The sequence below is a fragment of the Strigops habroptila genome, chromosome 9 (assembly GCF_004027225.2).
Source record: "Strigops habroptila isolate Jane chromosome 9, bStrHab1.2.pri, whole genome shotgun sequence".
Taxonomy (NCBI): Eukaryota; Metazoa; Chordata; class Aves; order Psittaciformes; family Psittacidae; genus Strigops; species Strigops habroptila.
In genome coordinates, this window is record NC_044285.2 from 42,330,978 (window position 1) to 42,336,977 (window position 6,000).

The 6,000-nt window shown below is 48.7% G+C and overlaps 1 protein-coding gene across 7 annotated transcripts in view; it reads right to left on the reverse strand.

Annotated features, from left to right (window-relative positions):
* Positions 1-4,751, reverse strand: part of PHF6 (PHD finger protein 6) — a 39,584-nt gene extending 34,833 nt beyond the window's left edge. For 4 of the 7 annotated variants that reach the window (XM_030497117.1, XM_030497116.1, XM_030497115.1 and 1 more), the window contains exon 1: positions 4,448-4,658. The gene's annotated coding sequence lies outside the window, so the exon portion shown is untranslated. Of the gene's footprint in view, positions 1-1,047; positions 1,249-4,447 lie in introns of those variants that run through there. The other 3 variants (XM_030497119.1, XM_030497118.1, XM_030497114.1) reach the window with 3 other exon arrangements.
* Between the last annotated feature and the right edge of the window lie 1,249 nt (positions 4,752-6,000).

Sequence of the window (6,000 nt, forward strand, 5' to 3'; positions counted from 1 at the left end):
CTTCAGCAAGAGAAGCAAAGAGAAACCCCAGAGTCCAGAACAGGTTGTGAGTGCCCCCAAAGTCTCAGGGCAGGGGAGTAATTATCCTTAGATGAGGGTGAGATGACAAGATAAAACCTTGGCATTTTAGGTATTGCAGAGATACATTGTGGCCAGACAAACAGCATTAGGAACTAGATTTTAGCAGCATCTCTGACTACCCTGCCACAATGGAAACCTTCTCAAGACCCACAATTTAAGAGTATAATGGTTTTCAGTAAGTGCACGAGAGCTACTATTAGAAAAGTAACTGAACACTAAACCCAACATGAATGACAAACTTTTCACCTGTAACCACTTTAAAACACAACACCGAGGTCTCAATCCAGAGGCAGACACTGCAAGTTAAAAGGGGAAATACCTAATGTGCTTCTTGCACCAGTATTAGGTAGTTTGTGTTCATTTGCTTCTACATCTCTCAAGAAATAAAATATAATTCTCTTCAAATAGACTTTCTTACAGCTTTTCACTTTGGAGATTTGAGCTTTACTGTCAGAATTTGCCACTACTGCAATGAAAGCATCCTCCTCAGCCTTTGCCTTCATTAGACTCATCTAAGTAAGAAAAGTCACCACATAGCTTGATATTTCTGTCGGGAAAAAAACCAACTAAAATCCATCCAGAAGAACCGCAGAGCTGCAATACATCTGAATCATGCTACAGTGGCGATCTGCACGAAAATGCATGCCCGGGGTCTGGAATTTGCACAGGCAAACCTGCCTGCTTCCCGGTGCTAATGCTTGGATCACTCACTGGTTTTCTAATCGAAGGCAGAGGAATGCCATTAAGTTTCTGCTGGCATCTAATCCTGCTAAAAGACAGTCCTGCTGGAATCTCACTCTCCTTTCTCAGCAGCTTTCAGTTTTAACTGTGTGTCTTGTGATGTTTACTATGAAACTCCTGCATCAAAAGGTGTTTGTCCTGTAGCTGTTACTGCCTTTGCTGGATCAACAGCTTCATTTGCTGTCTTTTCTAACTGAAAGCAGTTCGGGAGCCAGTGACGCATACTCATAAGAAGAATGCACAGAGTCCAGATCTTGCTGATTTGCACAAAAAAATGTGCCAATCTGGATCAACTGGTCACACCCTTCTGCAGTGCCAATAGAGAGTCCTTAAGTGTCAAACACAAAAGAATTACTATACTGTATTCTTCTGAAGAAAAAACAAAACAAGAGCATTCTGTAATCCCTTCTGAGTAGAAAGAAGGAATGGTTCCTGAAGGAAAGTTACAGAGATTTTCAATTAAAAAATAGTAATAATTAAAATTATCAAAAATAATTTTTAAAACTCATACAAAAATAACATTAGGAGCAGGACTACAAAAGACAAATACAAAAGAATATCACAAAGATTTCTTGTTTTCAGGTCCCATTAAAAACCTCAACATAAATCCCATAGTGATGTGTTAGAAACACATTAAATAATTTAAAATGCAAGAAGTTCTGCTTTGGTATCAAGAATTTGATAAACACAATCATTTGGGTCTGTTTCATTTTATATTCTAACTATATTATCAATATATTGACAGCAGTGATAGTAGTTCTTAAAAGGAAGATCAGGTGTTTACTTGAACACACACACGTTCTACTGCCTTACAGGAATAAGAATTTCTACTATAAAAACCAGCTATCCCTTCCATTTAACAAGCAAACTCATATTTTAGGAAATGCAAACCATTTATAGAACACATAAAAATGTATTAAGTGACTCTCATCATCTTTAATTTATAAGAATAGTAACTTTCCAAGCAACAAGATGCTGAAGAACCTCCTCAGTGCTGGCTGCAGTCAGCTGCCCTCAGCTCGGTGCCTTCCCATGCACTAACAGCCTGACAGAACCCAACTTCTTCACGTACTTTGGCATCATTAGATTTTTTAAGGCTCACAGTGAGGTTAAAAATAATGCCAATATTTACCTGATGATGCATTGATGTTGATGTTAAAAACAAAAATAAAACCCCCAAAATACTATGTTTTGGAATACTTCTTCAGTTATAAATAATTTAACACTTGAAAAATAATTTGTAACACAAACAGACCAAAAGCATCAGGGTACACCAGACAGGGAACCCCCATTCTCTTCACCTTCACATTAAATTACGCTGGAAGCATTTTACAAGGATATCTGAAAGTTTTCTCTCCAATCCTGTGCTCTTTGCATTTGTGTTTTCTGTACCACTGGGTATTAACACTGGATATGAACACTATTTAATTTCCTGCATTGCTAATAACTGCAGAAAAATAAATGAGCATGAGGAATATTTCCTAAGCATTTCAGTTGTAAACCTCTCCCTAAATTGGTTTGCTCATAAATGTGAGCAAACAATCCCCTGGGATCACTTTTCTGGTCCTTCTTCCCCTGTCCAGTTAAAAATACCCATTTTCTGAAAAACAAGAACCAAGTTACACAGCTCTACCACAGACCCAGAGTCATTCTCAACACAAACACTCCAAATTCTGTACTCATCTCTCGAGTTAAATCACCCCAAAGCAACCAATCCAGTTTGCCAAGTATCAAGCTACATTTCCTCGGAACAAGAAAAATAATGCAACTTCCAAACAGCTCGCTATTTCTGGTTTTCCATGTTTTAAAAACTAACAAGTGAATAAAAGACTTAGAAAATAGCATTTAAACATCCTGTTGCCAGAATCTCGCTTGTCAGAGAAAGTCTCACAGGTTTGATCTCAGAAAGCAATGTGCTATGGAATCTCTGACTGGAAGATCCCGACCAGAACTGAACACGTGTACCACAAACCACAGGTTATTGCATACAGAGAAGTTTTCCACAGGCTTGGTCTAAAAAAAAGGGAGAGTTTCACCTACCCTAAAATCACAAAAGAAGAAACTCATTCAGTGATTGTTCCCTCCAAAATTTGGGTTCATTTACATTCACACATCTCGATGTCCACTAAAGCATTCGGCACAGTGCTTCCCCCAACAGCACCTTTCTTTTACCTTTAATGCAGAGTGTTTCACAAACTCCTACAGTTTGCATCCTGTTTACTGTGCTCTAGATGATAGATTTTGGAACATAACAGAGGGGTGCAAAGGAGGATGCCCTCGGTGCCTGAGTCATGGTTCAGCATCCAGGAACAGAAAGTAACCTGGATTCTGATTTCTATTTGTTGCCTAAATACGCTTCAGGAGCTACCACCTGTTTCCAGGAGTTAAAGCTCCGCTTGTATTCCCAACAAAGGGCAGCGACCTCCACATTACACTTTCCCATGGGAAGCTTGGTTTGCTGTGTGATTCCAGATCTGTAGTTTTTAAAAAGCAGGACTTATATTTAAAGGAAGCCCACAAGACAAGTACACGAGTGTTGTAAAACACCAACATGCTGAAGTGGTTTGGGCTCTCAGGAAACACTTGTGTGGATTTTTTTCCAAGATGCTCACTACCAGATTCTCTGTTCAAGAAACTTTCAAGTGCTTTCTAGTTTCTAGAGTCGATCACCCATCACTGGGGGCATTATTTTGGAGAAGGGGGGTGAAGCTGTGGAGAAGGGAGGGTCTGCAGTTGAGAGCCCAAAGCCACAAGTCCCATGGAAATCTTTATCCAAGAGCTAAGTTCACACAGCATCCTATAGCCACTAGAAAAAGCAGGATAAGAACTTCTCCATGTAACTTCCTTAAAGGAAAAAAACAAACCCCAAAAAGCCAAAGGGGGCAAAGGCGGGTGCAGGGGGAAGGCCCAACGCTGGGAAGTCTGAACAATAAGAACAGAGCAGGTTAACTGAAGATTACACAGACAGAGCCCGCAGCGACGGGGATCGGGCAGAGAGCACAGGAAAGTTTCCACGCTCCGCGGGAAGCGAGAGATGGGTCGATAACGGCACCTCCGCCGCTCGCCTCCCCGGGGGTACGATGGGGCTCGGCGCGGCGCCCTTCGGCGAGGAACCGCTGCGATTTCCCCCTCAAAGGCCCGGCCACAAGCACCAGCGGGGCCTGACCCCCCCCCTCCCCGCCGGAGGGGCTACCGAGGGGGGCTCGGTGGGACGCGGGGCTCCCGGGGAGAGCGATCCCCCCCGTTCCTCACCCAATTTTGGGGGAAACGGGACTCGGAGACAAGGGGGGGCGGATCCTCCAGGGAAGGAGGGAGCGGGCCGAGGCGGGCGGAGCGAGCGGCTGCCGTCGGCTCGGGGAGGGGGCGGGGGGCGGGTAACGGCACCGGAGGGGCGCCCCCTGAAGAGGCAGCGCTGGGCGCCGGGTCCTGCCCGGGGGTGTGCGGCTCGCTGAGGCCCAGGCACCGGCGGCGAGGCGGCGGAGGCGTCATGGCGGGCTACCGCAGGGCCGGGGGGCTGCGGGCGGGCCGGGGTCTCCGTGCCTGCCCCAGGGCGGGCGGCAAAGCGGCAGCTGGGCGGGCAGCGAGGCGGTTGGGCACCCGGGCGGTCGGTCGGTCAGTCACTCACCCGTGTGGCGGGTGTGTCGCCGGGGAGAGGCGCAGCTCAGGCGCGCCCCGCCGCCCGTCACCGCCGGTCGCTCACGGCCGCTCGCTCGCCGGGACCGTCCCTTTCATTCGGGGCAGGGGACGCTGCGCCGCCGCCGCCGCCGCCGCCGCCGAGCGCAAGCACGCACGCACGCACGCACGAGCGGACGCACGCACGCACGGGCCGCGACGGCGCGACGCTGCGGGGCGGCGCCCGATTGGCGGGAGCACGGCGAACGGCGGGAGGGGAGAGGAGGGAGCGCGGCGCATGCGCGCTGCTCACCCGCAGCCGTTGGAGCGCGGGGGGGGGAGGCGGTGGAGGGGGCCGCGCAGGCGCGCGGGGAGGGGTGTGCGCATGCGCGGGGCACCTCAGGGCGGCACCGGGGGGGCGGGTGTCTCCTCAGCGCGGGTCGGGCAGGGCTGAGGGGTCGGTCTCTGAATGGGCTTTGGACAAGGGCCTGTAGGGACAGGCCAAGGGGAATGGCTTTAACCTGCCAGAGGGGAGATTGAGATGAGCTCTGAGGCAGAAGCTCTTCCCTGTGAGGGTGCTGAGGCGCTGGCACAGACTTTTCCCAGAGAAGCTGTGGCTGCCCCATCCCTGGCAGTGTTCAAGGCCAGGTTGGACACAGGGGCTTGGAGCAACCTGCTCTAGTGGAAGGTGTCCCTGCCCGTGGCAGGGGGTTGGAGCTGGATGAGCTTTAAGGTCCCTTCTAACACAAACCATTCCATGATGATAAAGGCGGAGGAGTCACTGTTCCCTTAGCTACCCAAATGGGAGCCCACGCTGTCCTCAGGCTCACACTGTGAGGGGAAGAGAAGCCAGGGCTCTACCACAGCTCCCTGGTCACAGCTGTAAAGGCAGGACTTGGACAACCGAAATAATGAGCAGTTGTGCTGAGGCAGCAGAGCAAGGTCTCTGCCAGAGATTATGGACCAGAGAGGAGGGAAAGGGTAATAAAGCCACAGAAGACAGCCCCAGCCAAGCGGCTTCCCAGGTACTTTTGTGTGAGAAGGGGTGGGGGAATGGCAGTTCCTGAAGAGAAATGAACTGAGCAAGACAACAGGGGTAAGAGAGGCAAGCGTGGCAAGAAACTAAGGTAAAGAGGTGCTAAGGGCAAGAAACTGCTGGAGCCAACAGTGATCAGTACAAATCCCTGCTGGATGTCCTATGCTGGAAAAGCCTCAGCTGAAAGGCATAGTTGTCATCGCATGGCAGATTGTCACTGTGCTGGTGGTTTCCACATTGGACGAGATCTTACGCTTTCTTCCTTTTACTAATACCATATGCAGAGCATACAGAGGGATCACTTTGATACTAGTTTCTCCAGTTGGGTTCATGTCCGCAAAGATCTTGCTCCCAGAGGTTCCTTGGGAAGGATGGATTGAAGGTTTTGTGGGTACATCTTTCTATTCACAATCAGAAGACTCTCAGGTTATTTTTGCCACTGCAGCAAAATAATAATTCAAAGTGCTTACAGAAGGTGGGTTGTCACTTTGAACAGGTACAAGGTGGGAAAAATGCCAACGATAATGAAG